This window comes from Pleuronectes platessa, chromosome 14, assembly GCF_947347685.1.
Source record: "Pleuronectes platessa chromosome 14, fPlePla1.1, whole genome shotgun sequence".
Lineage (NCBI taxonomy): Eukaryota > Metazoa > Chordata > Actinopteri > Pleuronectiformes > Pleuronectidae > Pleuronectes > Pleuronectes platessa.
The window spans coordinates 5,669,407-5,684,614 of NC_070639.1; the positions used below are offsets into that span (position 1 = coordinate 5,669,407).

A 15,208-nucleotide genomic window follows, 5' to 3' on the forward strand; every position below is an offset into this window, starting at 1 on the left:
CTAATAAACATGCATATGAATATATTTAGCATATTGGTATAGAGCTACAAAAGTATACTTTTAAAATAAATCTTAATACCTTAGTTTAACATTCTCTTAATCTATTTGATTGGATTGGCTGTTTTGAATGTCTTAATCCTTGTTCATGCATAAATTAATGAGAAATATACATATATCTATTATTATTATTAGATATGCCTAATTGTATTTGCTTCACTGCAGTTTATTGTTTATTGCATTTTAACTGTATAATTAGGCACCTTACATTGCAACATTGTACGAAAGGCCCTATATAAATATGTGTGGTTTAGTTCAGTAATATACAGTATTATGTACAGCGTAAGTCCTCATTATAAGTGGTTTAACCATACTGGATAACTACATAGTATAAATACACAGCTACATACCATTTAATGAGCTCAATGTAAACTTAATTATTAAGATCTTAAAAGTAGGTTTTGATGTAGTGTCCTTCCCATTCTCCGTTCCCTCAGGGCCTGAGATAGACAGTGGAGAACAGGCCATAGGTCATAATGTACTACAGCTATGAACAGTTCTTATAAATTTACAAATAATATACGAATAAGATTTCTGAATGCTAATGCAGCCTTGGCTACAATCACTATTTTATTACTGTTTTACAAATTCATGTTATTTACTTTTTGTGTAGCCTACTTATCCTAAAGTCAAACATCAATTTAAATACAGTATAACTTGTTGCACAATGATACGTCGTGTAAGATAGAAGTTGATATTCCCGAGATATACAATATGCATTTTCCAACACTGTGCACTTGTCCACTCAGCTCCAGATAATAATTACTAAAAGAAATCTAAAGATATTCCATTTAATCCAGAACATGATTCAGTTTGGCATCAAACTCAATGTATGAAGAAGCTGATCTTCCTCTTGAGCTCATTATGAATGCAACAAATCCTTTATATGTAAAAACTCTGGTAGTGTGTAATTTTTTTTCTTTAACATTAAATTGCTCCTAAGAAAATAATTTATTGCTTAATTTCTGTTCTTGACCATGTTGTTAAAGGTAAAACCATAAAGAACTAATTTGCCTTTGTGTCACATTCCCCTTCTGAAAAAATGAACATTTTCAAAGGTCTTTATTTTGATGGAGACTTACTGATCTGTCTTATGCACGATCTTTGATATTATGCTCATCTGTTTTAACTTTACAAATCTGAACCTGCTTAGACCCAAAGCTTCAACGGATGAAATCGAATTGACTTTTCATTTAACACTACATATATCAGAATCTCAAGCTGCTGCCCCCAACACTCAAAAATACTTTATGCACTAAATTAGCAGCAGTAGTTGGCGGAATTGTGAAACTGCAGTAATTACTGAATTAGCTGGAAAAGCTCTGAAAACCCACTGAGGGTCCTGAAGGTCTGGCAATCAGAGACTAATGAACTGCTGCAGTAACACAGTAAGACCCATTCACTCTCACACAGGCTGCAGGGGCTTGGAGCTCCATGAGCCGCGAGGCCGCGACAATAATCTCTCTTCCTTTCTTTAAACTGATAATGATTCCTAAGCCTTAAATTCCTGCCCTGTCCAGACTTCTCCATTGCCCATATGCTCCGCTGCCTTCAAACATTAAAGGATCAACATCTGAGACAAGTGGAATGTCGAGTTTATAGAGGCGTATAATCACCGGTTTCACAACACAGTCCTGCTGCCTCCTGTCTGCTCACAACATATGAGGTGGTGATGCAAGGGCAGGGGTCATGTAAGGGAGAGAAGCAGTTTGGGAAATACAAGTAAAAAGAAAAGAACGTGGAAGGGTGTTGAAGGGAGAGTGGGGCTCTTTAACCTTTGACCTTTAGCTTCTGGGGTAAACGTTTATGAGCTGCAAGAAAATGGAGTATAAGCAGTTAGGGATGATCTCAGCATGTGATAGTAGAGGTTAATAAACACCAATTATTATAGATAACACATTGATAACTAGAATGAATAGAATTACTTTTTATTTGGATCTGAAGTTGCACTGAATCATAAATATCTCTACCCTAAATATTAAGAATTGTTCTCAGAGAAATCAACCAAAATGTTGAAAAGCGCTCCATTTCACATTGTTAAAGAAAGTGAAAAATTCCAGGTTCTGCTCCGGATCTACACCAAAATGTAAAAAGTTCTTCCCTAGAACGTGTTACACCCCTGCACAACAATTTCATGGAAATCGAAGCAGTAATTTTTGCGTAATCCAGCGTACAATCAAACACAAATATAAACATAATCTCCGTGGTTGAGGGAATGATAATTTATTCACATGTAAGTGCCATGTTTTGAAAAAAAAAACAAGATGGATTGCAACAAGGACGATCATCCTGTTTCACTGTGTCTACATCCTAGGTGAGGAGAAGCCAGCAGGGGTCTGTTTCCATGGACGGAGGTAAACACTGGCTGCACTCGGGTGATATCAGTTACTGTGAGGGGGGTAAGGCGGGGGGGGGGGTTGCCCTTGGATCGTGGGAGGCAAGGTTTACTGTTTCCAAGCAACTATCCACACATTCACAATACTGCGGCCCAAGCACAATAGAGAGTTCCCGGGTTGTGAGTGAGCAGCAGCGGTGACGGAGGCGACAGCCCCGGCCTGCAGGGGGAGAGTAAAGACACTCAGCCAACATCTCTCTGTAGTCTCATATTTAATCTGCCAGGTTATAGACTGTAAACTGTGTAGTATTCATATGGCTATAGTGACCTGCTATAACGAGTATGCAGTATCTGAACATTTTGGACATTGTATACTTCTGCCCTCTTCTCTACCAATTTTTTCGCTTGTGTTTTTGTTGGTTTATTTTTTTTAACTACGTAATTGATTTCCACCAAACTTGGTGGAGGGATGGGAAAGAATCCATTAACTTTAGTGCTGTTTGAAATTTTTTTGTATTTTCACTTAAATATTACAACATTTGGGGATTTTTCAACATTTCTATTGAATTTTTAGAGGGAAATAACTCAGGGCTTTCTTTAAGAATAAGCTCTTTCAAAAAGTTTTAATTTGTTAAACTTGTTTTATGGATTATTTTGTTTCTTTTTTACATATTATTTATAATATTAACTTTATTTTCCTGCTGTCTTTTCTTCTATTAATTGATTTGATATCAGTCTCTTAGTCAGAACGTTGTAATTCATTTTTACATCCTTATTTTGTTAATCACCTGTAAAGCACTTTGAATTGCAATGACATTGTGCCATAGAAATACAATTTTAAGAGATTAAATAGATTAAAGGAGTGTTAACATGATTGGCATTATATATTGTAAAGTATTCTTGGTATCTGTATCCCAAAGCTGCAAAATGTTTTTCATGTGGCCTACTAATCCAGATCATACAGTATATCCAATGTACTACACCTACTTCACCTTATCTACCTATTTATCTTGTGTTTCTGTTTTTTATTCTTTCTACCTCAATATTTTTTATTTTATTCTATTGTATTGTATTTTATTGTATTCAAATATACCGGCTGCTATGACGACTTAATTTCCCTTCGGGGATGAATAAAGTAATCTATCTATCTATCTATCTATCTATCTATCTATCTACTACATTAAAGTTAAAGATTATGGTTGTACTTTTGAGCTCTTTGTTATATTTTGTACACTTTTACACTACGAGACATCATTTTGGTATTCATGATAAAATGTCTATTTAGAGTAGATGTTTTATTTAATGTTAGAGGAAGAGAGTCAGCTGTCAGAGCACAGACACGTGATGTGCAGATTGATTCATGACGAGTGATGGAGAGTGAACAGCAGCACCGTGATCTGACCTCTCTGTCTGTGGAGTGGTGGGGGAGGGTTGGTGGGTGAGGAGGGGGACGTAGTGTTACCTCAGCCAGCTTTATTTATCTGTACCAATCCGGAGCAGAGTGAGAGCTTCGGACCGGGATACGGCTGGTGGCATCTTCACTTACTGTCGGAAATATCAACTTCATCGTGTGAATGTCATGAGAAATAACCAGTCAAGGCTGAAAATGCATTCATTCCACCAAACACCTGCAGTGTCCAGTCTGTATATGTCCCCTTCTATATCGACCTCACCGCCAAGGTTAGGTTATGCTACATATGCATTTAAAAGCAAATCCTTTATGATCTTGAGTTTTGAATTAGTACAAAAGCAGTAAAGATTTTAAAACTGTTGTTGGCTGTCACTGATGATGATGATGGTGTGCTTGATTAGAAAGATGGTTGTACTGAGTGGTTGTATTGCTATTAATGCTAATGCTATATGTGTAAGGTTACATTCAGTTAACCTAAGTTTCTGTTATTGTTTCATATCGTACCGTATCATATTGTGCCGCATTGCATCGTATCGCTTTGTACTGTATCATACCGTATCGTAGCATGCCGCATTGGATCATGCTCTATCGTATCGTATCGTAATGTATCATGTATCACATTGTAATGTATCATATTGTATGTGTTCTTGTTGGCTAGATTCATGTATTTTTTACAATACATAATTTTTTTCTGGAATGTCACTCTTTGACCTCTCCTTTGCCAATTCTGTCTGAATTTCTTTCTTTCTTTCTTTCTTTCTTTCTTTCTTTCTTTCTTTCACTCTGCTGACTTATAATTGTCCGGCTAGAGGTTGAAGGAATAAAACCCAGCCCTCTTCATCCAAACGTAACACCTCAATGTGTGTTTTTTACGAGCAGGGCTTGAACGCATCGCAGTTTCCAAGGAGAAACCCGCACATGAAGGAGGTCGGTGTGTGCGTGAAGTAAATAAAAAACCTCTCATATTAACACGGAGTCCTAATGATCGGTCAGTGCGTGATTTCATGGCACTGCCGTCACCGCCCAGCGCGCACGGGTCCCGGGTCCTTCAGCCCGAGGAACGTGGATCCACCGAGTATCTTGTGATGTGATGTGACGTGAAGGAGCCCTCGAAATAACAGAGTGAGTAACCTGCTAAATGACACCTTGTGTATATCTATTCCCTAAATCCAAAATGCAGATGATTGACTAATGCATGATACCTTGTGGTTTTACGCGTAAATCCATGATGCGGTTCCCCTGAAGCTTTGTGGTGATTTGTGTGTTTGTTTTTCCTCTACTGGGATTTTACACTCACTTTCATGAGCTTAATGTTTCCCCCTAAATCACCATGTAAGGCCACTTTCTATTCAGTGTGTTTGACATATTTATACTTCATGTTTATCCTCCTGCAACCTGTCACAGTTTGACTGCATGTGCCTGAAAAGAAGCAGGGAATTTGAGTGGAGCTGGACATATCTGACTAATTTATTTATATAATTTTTTTTTATAGAACTCGTATCAAATATTAAATACACTATATTGCAAGACAGAAAATACTCAACACAAATAAGGGGAACCCAACGTGGCATCTTTTTAAATTGGTCATGTAACATTTCATTTAAATTAGTTCTTTCATTATTCTGTTTTAAAATTATATGATGATGAAATACTGATATTGTATTTGTAAACCTATGTTTTTGAAGCTTAGTAAATAAACTTTCAGTTTTTAAACCAGCAGGGATTGGAAAGTCCCTGTCGAAAATAGAAATTTGGACATTTACAGTTCCATCCTTCATCTCATGAGAGATGAAATAACTGGAACAGTTAATTGTTACACTAATGAGCTCAATGTTGTCCTAAATGACCATATAGGGTAATGTTAGGTTTTTAAATAAAAATAAACTGGTTGTCTTAGTTGGACCTGTAAATATCATTAGTTGTTTAATATAAAAAATATAGTAGAACCCAAAGTGGCATCTTTGCTTTTTAGTGAGATATATTGGCCATAGACGATAAAATATTGATCGATATTTTCCACTATTATTACTTTTTAAATAATTAAAATAATGAATATTGCCCACATTTATTTTATTAAACACTGTTTTCGAAGCTCAGGAAATAAACTTTCAGTGTCAACTTTTAAGCCAACAGGGACAAGAGTTTATTTGAAGTTCTGCGAAAGAAGAAAACATTTCCATTCTCCATCTACTGAGACATAGTGTCAAATACAGTGACTGGAACAGCTATTGAGAGGAAGTCATGGTGGGATTATCCTGTACACCCCAATTTGTATTTACAAGGATAAGAAATGGGGGGGGACACAAACATTTTATCATATAATTATGTGAATCCAAATTAGAAAGGATCTTTATTGTTCTGTTTGACTCCCACACACTGAAGATCTTAACTTCATTACCTGAAGAAAAGCAGGGAAACAGCTGCCAGGCTGAACTCTCCTCGCCTTTGGGAATTGTCCCTGATCACTGATCGGTGTCAGACAGTCCTGTAGACAGACTCTCACTGAGCACTACAACTGGTTTTTATTATCATGTTCAGCAACCACACATTGTTGTACGATTTGAGGGGGTTTGAGCTGGTACAAATGATTTAATCCCAAGATAATAGATCTTATGCTCATGCAGCTTTTGTCTTTATTTTCTGTTTGCAATGTGTGATGACATTTAGTAAATGAAATACCGAGTTAGTGCTGTTGTTCCTTGGGGAGCCCCTTTAGGTTCTTGGATCCTCCCAGGAGTCATTTAGTGGAACATTTTGGGGATGACTGGTTGTCAGGAAGCAGGTGCATCCAAGCCTTGACTGGAAACGCCCCCGGGGCTGATGGGGAGGCTGGCTGACTTCCAGGCTGCAATCAGATAATGTTAATGAATTCAGTAAAACTGTCTTATTTGCACAAGCAGCAGTTCCCTCAGTTTTGGTATAGGGATGGAAAATGCTGTATAATGGAGCTCATACATAGTTGATGAAATGATGACTGACTGGTCACATGACTGGAAAAGCGTTTGAATTGAGCAGTGAATGGAGGCTCAGGACACGGATTAATGCACCGTGAAACATGTAACGGATTCGCTTGCATAATGTTTGACATGTGAGGTTTGAGGCAGAAACGCTCATTAACAGGAATCAAATTCTTCATTCATTTTGTTTTGCTGACACTAATTGGGAGTGACTTGAATTTTCTTCTCCATCATTTATGGATTAAATGAACCAATTAAGGCCTTTATCTACTGTCCCTGGAGAAGTAAATTAATATAACATGTATTAACTTTGAATTTGATGATTGTAGCTTTCACTGAAGTCTTGCACTTTGTATTTTAGTTTGAACTGCCGGGGTGTTCATATTAGCTAAATCTATTTGTGTTTCTGAGTAAAAATCCCTCCTATAGGTTCTTCTTAGCCAGTTTCAAACTCGAGCCTTGTTAAAGTGGATTGCATCAAATTAGTTGTGTATTAGCATGCTAACATTAGCTTGGTAGTTGGTTCAGTTTTAGGGTTTGTTTAAAGGGGACATATTATGCCTATTTCACCACATTTGATATGGTTCCTTGGGGTCTTAATGAAATGTCTGTAACATTTTTTGGTAAAAATACCACAAGGATCATTTAAAACAGCACCTTTTTACTCTGTCTAAAACAGCCCTCCTGAGATCAAGCTGTTTTGAGGGCCCCGCCCCCCTCTCAGCCCGCCCCCATCTTACCCCACCCCCTTTCACCCCTCTCATCCCTCCCCCTTCTCACCCCTCCCCCCTCTCATGGAGGTGTAGGACATAACGTTTTTTACCTCCATTAATTAGCCTGTGTGTTTGAATGTGTTCTCACTACAGAATGCATTCAACATCTATAGGGCAGATTATGGGCCTTTATGTCTAAGAGGAATAGAGCAGTAAGTTTTGTTTTTTTTATGCATGAGATATCAGTCATTTCTGCAATACAAATATGACTGAGGAATAAAATACATAAATTACTCTTCCCTGTGTATTACTTTGCTAACTGCTCATCTTACACGTGTCAATTGTTAACATGTTACATATCAAACATTAAAAGCACACAAATGTTTCTATAAACTTTTATTGTCAGAAAGATTGCTAGAAAGAATGCCACAGAGCTTTTAAAAAATAGTTATTAAATGTACTGGCTGGGACAGAGGTAATAAATACAAAAAATACCAAGTATAATGAAAACATTGATTTCAAAAATACAATTTGTGCCATCAGTAGCCATACTGTAAACAAAGGAACACTTTATATTTGTGTGTCACCTTTATTCTCTAAATACAATGTGAACTTTGCTCAGCCGTTACAGGTATTTGTCGTAGAGAAGCTTTGTTAGCTGGTGTTGAGGCCACCTGGGCCGGAGAATCAGGGTGGTCCTGCCCTTCTGCTCGGTGCTCCAGATACGCTGAGTGTTCCCTGATGCTCAGGGAAGTTATACAGGGTTCAGACCTGCCCTTGATTGAAACTCGACACATAGCTGGCTATAACTTCCTGCTTGTCAGGTTTCTCATACTAGGCAGAGAGATCCTCAGGTTTTGAGATCTTCAGCACCTCATTCACATATGGGGCCGGGTCCTGAAAAACCTCGTGAAAGATGAGGTCCAACAGGTTATCCACGTAATCTGTAATACAAATTGGGGAAAAAGTTGGACATTTTGCACTTTTTTGTATTTATTATTTTCTTTTTATAATTATATTATTCTATTTATCGTGAAGACGATAAATAAATGGTCTTTAAATGGTGAAGACCATTTAAAGACAGCAGTTAATTGATATGTTATTTATGTTTCACATACTGTTTTCACATTGTTTGGCTTTTAAATAGAGCCTGTAAGAATCATGGAAGATTGCATCTGCTTTCACCGGCTTTTCTGTGCACTCGCCCTTCTTATATATTACATCTGTCCCCCGCCGACACACAGGACACACCTCAAACAGCTCCAGGAGGCAGTTTTCATAGACAATATATGTGGGTGTCTTATGAACAGGGTTGGAAGATTCCATTCTATTAGAACGACAAAGATTTCACCAAAAGGCTGCAACAGCTAAAAAAGTGTAGGATGGTAATCCATCTGATTATTGAAATGTTTAGATTAAATATTGAGTCACTCACGTCACATCTTGTCCTCTCCCTCCTCCAAGCGAGGTCTCTTACAGCTGAGGTCCCAACACCAACATCAGTGCAGCACAGTTTTCTGTGTGCCTATGATAAAACAGACACAGTATCCATGGAGTCACAACAAATGAGATGCTGTTACAACTTTAACACGGAGACACAATCAATGACATGACGAAGTAACTGAGGGTAAACCAACCTGTACTTTTGTAGTGAGGTCGCAGTGTTTTCATAGAAAGCTGCGTTCCATGTGTGCGCATCTGTGGTGGGTCCGTCTGGCATGCTACGTGATGTAGCCTAGCACCGTGAACAGATGTGCTTGCCTGAACACCAAAAGCAGCAATGTTATTCATGTTTGTACTACTGTCATGCATACAAGGATACAAGGGCACATTTCCCCAAACTAGGGCTGGTAATGAATAATCGTTCTAGTCCCGCACATTATGACAACAACATACTCCGGTATCTTGAACGAGCGCCCGTAGCAGCAGCTGTAGCTGGAAGTTAGGTTTGTGAGTGTTGTGCTCTCCACGCTCCCCCCCCCCCCCCCCCCCGCTCGCGTGTCCTCCCGTTAGTACTGTGCCGCTGATTTTTTCCCACGCAGCACTGGGCTGGAAGTTCGCTACGGCCGACACTCGTAGCAGCTACTACAAGCATCCGTAGCTAACTTCAAGCTCCAGCAGCTACAACCGGAGCTCTTAGCAGCTGCTACAAGCATCCGTAGCTAACTTCAAGCTCCAGCAGCTACAACCGGAGCTCTTAGCAGCTGCTACAAACATCCGTAGCTAACTTCAAGCTCCAGCAGCTACAACCGGAGCTCTTAGCAGCTGCTACAAACATCCGTAGCTAACTTCAAGCTCCAGCAGCTACAACCGGAGCTCTTAGCAGCTGCTACAAACATCCGTAGCTAACTTCAAGCTCCAGCAGCTACAACCGGAGCTCTTAGCAGCTGCTACAAACATCCGTAGCTAACTTCAAGCTCCAGCAGCTACAACCGGAGCTCTTAGCAGCTACTACAAACATCCGTAGCTAACTTCAAGCTCCAGCAGCTACAACCAGAGCTCGTAGCAGCTACTACCGGGGTTCGTAGTAGCTGCTAAGGGGCTCGTAGTAGGTGCTACGGCCCCTCGAGCGGAGGAGGGGGGGGGGGGGAGCACAACACTCACGAACCTGCCATGTGATCACCGTTCACCGTGGACTCGCCAGCCGTCCTCGATTAATGAAAACTCCTGTAAAGTCTCTACCTATCCCCCACCAATACATACTAGCCCCCCACCCCCTCACACACACGGCACAACATGCTAACGGCACTAGCCTCCACACAAAATGTCTAAAAGAAGCAAATACCAGAATAATAAAAAAAAAATACTTACATTTCCCTCGTCTTCAGTATTGCCATGGAAAGATGGCACCGACCCCTCTTTCAATAACAACCTTTTAGAGAATCCAGCGTTATATTGGCCCAGGTTGATAAAAAAGTCCGATTCAAAGTGGTGGCAGGAACGTTGCCATCATATATGAACTCAATCCATCTCAATCTTGTGTCTTCTGAAGCTGGAGTCACATGAAGACATGTTTGCAGCCGACCACCGATTCATGCTGCTAGTTAGCTAATCCAAGTGTTTCCCAGGCTTGCAAGAATGAAATGGCGGATACCGGTGGACCGAGCTTATATAAAGTGGGAGGGTCCATCTAGGGGTGGGTCGAGTGGTAGTGGGGGAGTGCATAGAGCTATGGGGGAATGTACTAAATGGGCATTTTTCGACTATGACGTCTATTTCGGGGGAAATTCCATTGGACGCACTTTAGCACATAGTTTCTGAAATAGAGGAACCACAACAAATCGCGGGAGTGATTTTTTTCCAGAGTTTTTGGGACGGTAGACATGCCAGATACCCAAACTAATGTGTAGAAGCACTACAAAAGTGGAATTTTCATAATATGTCCCCTTTAAGTGTCTGGATTGCCGCCTAGTGGCTGGCTAGCATATAAACCCTGCCTCCTCCATGTTAGTGGATGGGACATTAACCCAACAAAAGAAGCACACTTCAAATACCTCTTTACTGCCGCTCCTTCCTTTGCTGAGTTTGGAATACATTGTGAGGGAGATGCCAGGTCCATCTTTAACTACATTCCACGGTCTTAGCTGGTGTTTGATATCTAGTGGAAGCTAAAATTTGTCGCACTTTTCAGATCTGTCTTCAGCATAATTAGCATGTATTAGCTCAGAGGAATAAACATGACTTTTTCAAGTCAGTAGTCTGTTTTTTTTCTAACTGAAAAGTTGAAAGAGCACTTGATGTTTGTGTAGATTTTTTCATTTTACATACACGACGGGCTTCAAAAGTCTGAGACCACTTTCTTATCTGTGTGAACGGCACGTAAGGGTAAAACTAACTCGCTCTCATAGGCCTTTTGTTTAATGTAGTGAAAGACCACACACTGTAGACTGTCATAGATTTTCCATTTTCCTGCAGTGTTTCTTTGTTGCTCACCTCCTGAGCTCTACATGGATTCAAACAGCGGGGTGATGTGATGAAAGGTCAAACAGTGGACCTGCAGGCTCCTACAGCTTCCCCCTAACACATACACACACATGTGCACAGCAAAACAGGATTCACTAAGACCAGATTTAATGAGACAGGTCGAGGTGTGAGGCTAAACCAACAGAAATGCATGACAAGTGTACACAGGGCCCCGGGCCCCTTCAATGCTATTGCGGCATGGTAATGCACTGGTTTTGTTTTGGGAACAAGATCGACCGGACACAGAATAATTAGCTTCCATTAGCTTATTGGCAGAGTTCATGTGTTTTTGTAGTCCATTGACTTCCAATTAGTCAGACCCTAAGTAGCAATCGTTACTGGGGTCATTAAAAGGATTAGGGTTGTGTGTTGTGAGTAGTTTTGCACAGTTCACAAAAGACTATAGAAAATGACTAGTATATATTTAGATAACAGATGTATACGTAATGCTTTTATTACCGACATATTTTTTTTTGCCACATGTGTCGTCGCTTGACACTGTCCAATAAACAGACGGTAAAACAGATGGATAATGATTGCATTTTTCACAATTCTGTATTGTCAGTATCAATATTTAGAAAATGCTCTCAAAGAAAAAACACTTTGGGTTCTGATTTGTGTCTTGTATTTTGAGTCTATTTAAAATGATATATAAATAGCAAAGAAATTCAAAAAATTTCTACTGCAGTTTCTCCTATAGCTTTCAGCTGCCTTTACCTTAAACGTCCCACATCATAAATATTGTGATATTGTTTAAACCAGGGTCGCGTGATGTTGGTGCTGGGATTACTTCTGAGTGAATGATCGTCTGCATCAGCCCAGTTGAGGTCGGATAAGCTTCAGATCCCGTGACCTTCCACGGGACGCACGGGTTCGTTGTAGATCATGGATGGACGATTCCAACCACACCACCCAGCTCCAGAAGTAGCTCCAGCTCCAGCGGGTTGTGTAGCTTTGATTTTTCTGAGAGTTCAAACCTCATCTCGGGTCAGTTTTACCACACAAAAAAATACCAATATCAATCTGTAGTAGTTTTAAATGCAGAGGAGTGAACTTTACTAGTTTAAACTAGTAAAAGGCTGAATAGAATCTAAACAAATGAACCCTCTCTTTTACTGTTGACCTCAGCTGAACGACTCTCAGCCTTGATGCGAGGAATGCCAACTTGATTCAGCCATTAAGCCTCTTAAAAATAGTCAAGATATCCAATCCCCAGGAGAAGTGACGCCTGGATGGCATATCATTTGTAGATTTATATTCGGGGAATTTGAGGCCAGAGTTGAGCCTCTCACACTGAACCCTGTCGTCCCCTGAGAACCTCCTTTGTTCCAGCGTCCTGCCTGAAGGATCAACTGTATCTCATCCCCCTGTGTCCCGTTAGAACATCAGTCACAGCTGCATGCACAGCCACATGAAGGCAGCCAGACTCCTGTGTGTGTGTGTTTGTGTGTGTGTGTGTGTGTGTGTGTGTGTGTGTGTGGGTGTGTGTGTGGGTGTGTCTGTGTCACCCATCCTCCTTGTGTTAACAGAAAGCACTATAAACAAAGGGCATTGTGGGTGGATGACAGTCTCTAGTCCCTATCCCAATTATAGACAACCACTAATTACCAGTGCAGTAGTTAAGAATCATGCAGCTGTGGCAACTACAAACTGCTTCCGAGAGACCATGGAGAAAAATGCTGCTGCTGCCGGAGGTGAAACGGTCACTTACATCCCTTTCGCGTTGTACGTGCACGTCAATCAAAACGCAAGCTACACAGTCTTCTCTGTCTGTGACTTCAGACATGAACTCGTGAACGTGAAAATGACCAGAAAACCAGGTCTGGACTACTTCCCACAATGTGGCAGGACATTTAAATTCCACTGTGGAAATGATATGTTTTAATTTACACATGCTTTGTCACCAAACGCTCTTCAATCTCGCTGTCTTTTCAACTTGACATCTTCTTCTGCGTCCTCTACGTGTACGGCTCATCTTTACCATCCTGAAGCATTCCGATTTTGTTTCGTTTTTTTTCACTTTGGCTTCGGTCACAAGTTAGAAACGTCGTGAACACGCCCCCCTCGCTCGCCGTGTAATTTTTTTCCTGCTGTTTTCTCCCGTAAGCTCACATGGACATTTGTTCGGAAGATAGAGTAGGAGATAGTCCATTTCGCGTTCATAACAACAGTAACATGTCAGGAACACTCAGGTGAGGGGTTGGAGCCTAGGTAGAGCAGCTGGAGGGACGACATCGTGTGAAAAATCTGCTGCGGAAATTACTTTTACTTTTTTACGGAACATAATCACCAGCATTGGCCCTATTTTTACATGGTGGCTGGTGGGAAAATGTCCACAGCAACTGACTTAGACGTTTGTTTTCTCACATACAGCCCACCCAGATAAATTCTGGAAAATGTCTGATTTTGCTCTCCTGACAGTGTGGATCATGCAGAGCTACATGTTGTGTCATTAATGAGGGAAGACTCTGCTGTGAACGAGAAAACTGACTGAAGAGCAGGAAGGTCACTTGATAAAATGCGGATACAAGTGTGTAGCATCAGTGCTCCGTCAGTCTGATGAGGGCGGCTGAGATGAACGCACATACAACTTGCACACATGCAGCCGCTCAAACAATTCAACAAGCAGAGTGAAGGACACGGTGTCTCAGACTCCTCCACAGAAAAATGTCCCTGATGTTCATCGCCTTGATAAACAGACCGAGTGAGCAGAGACTGATAAGTTTGGAACGTAACTCGTTATGTTTCTGTCAGCAACAAGACTGTGTATATTATGTTAAATAAATAAGGTTTGTTTTAAGTTCAGTTTGTTATAATTTAATGGCCTAATAAATGAAGAACATTGCACTTATATGATGTTTAAGGTTATTGTACTTATGACGTACATTTCATCAGTTTATCACATGTAGATCACCATTACAGACGTCACATACCAAACAGCATTAACCATGTGATGATTTGATTTTGTCATGCACCTGTACTTTCGGTTTTCATACAAAATATGTAATTTTTAACGAATTCCACAATTTTTTACATATTCTAACATAAATGAGGCTGAGAACCCTCATTTTTTTCTTTCTCTTGTCCTGTGATGCATTTGATTGATTGAAAACCTGTTTTTTGATGTTTTACTTTCTTACAGCATTCATTTCTAATGTGCGAGACATGTGAGGCATCCTGCTCTAATGAAGCCTTAATCCCATAATAACGTGATCTGGATTAGCCTGCATAATCCATTCAGGTTCATTACTCTGGTAGCATTGGCATATTGTCATAGAGGACATGCAGTTGTGGTTCATAATCTGTGGTGCATTACTTCAGAGCTAGAAGAACAAAGTAAAAGAAGAATATATACGTATATTTGGGAAAACATGACGTTTCGGTTTCCTTCAGGAAATCTACTGTTTTACTGCTTGTTTTTTCACTTCCTGAAATATTATTAGAAACGTGATTTAACCCCCCACATTTTTAACAATTTCCCGAGAAATAATTGATGGTTCTAGATGAAAACACCCAGGCTCATTAAGACGACTGATATCTCACATTGAATTTGGTGCTGCATGAATTTGAGGGGACATCTGGGCCTTGGCCGAGGTTTGTGTTCTACTTTGTTCCACTCCAGTGTTTTTATTGCCATTTGTGTGTCTCTCAGCAGGATTACTCAGAAATTACCAAACAGATTGCAATGAATATTTGTGGAGGGGTCGGGCATGACCCACGTAAGAACCCATTAACTTTAACGGGGATACGTACAAAAGGGTGGATCCAGGAA

The 15,208-nt window shown here is 40.1% G+C and overlaps 1 long non-coding RNA gene across 1 annotated transcript; it reads right to left on the reverse strand.

Annotated features, from left to right (window-relative positions):
• Nucleotides 1–7,545: 7,545 nt before the first annotated feature.
• LOC128456051 (uncharacterized) lies at nt 7,546–10,560 on the reverse strand. Its single transcript, XR_008341783.1, has 4 exons — nt 10,285–10,560; nt 9,111–9,234; nt 8,909–8,998; nt 7,546–8,417 (listed from the first exon to the last, which is right to left on the reverse strand). It is a non-coding gene; the product is annotated as an uncharacterized LOC128456051 (long non-coding RNA).
• Nucleotides 10,561–15,208: the final 4,648 nt, after the last annotated feature.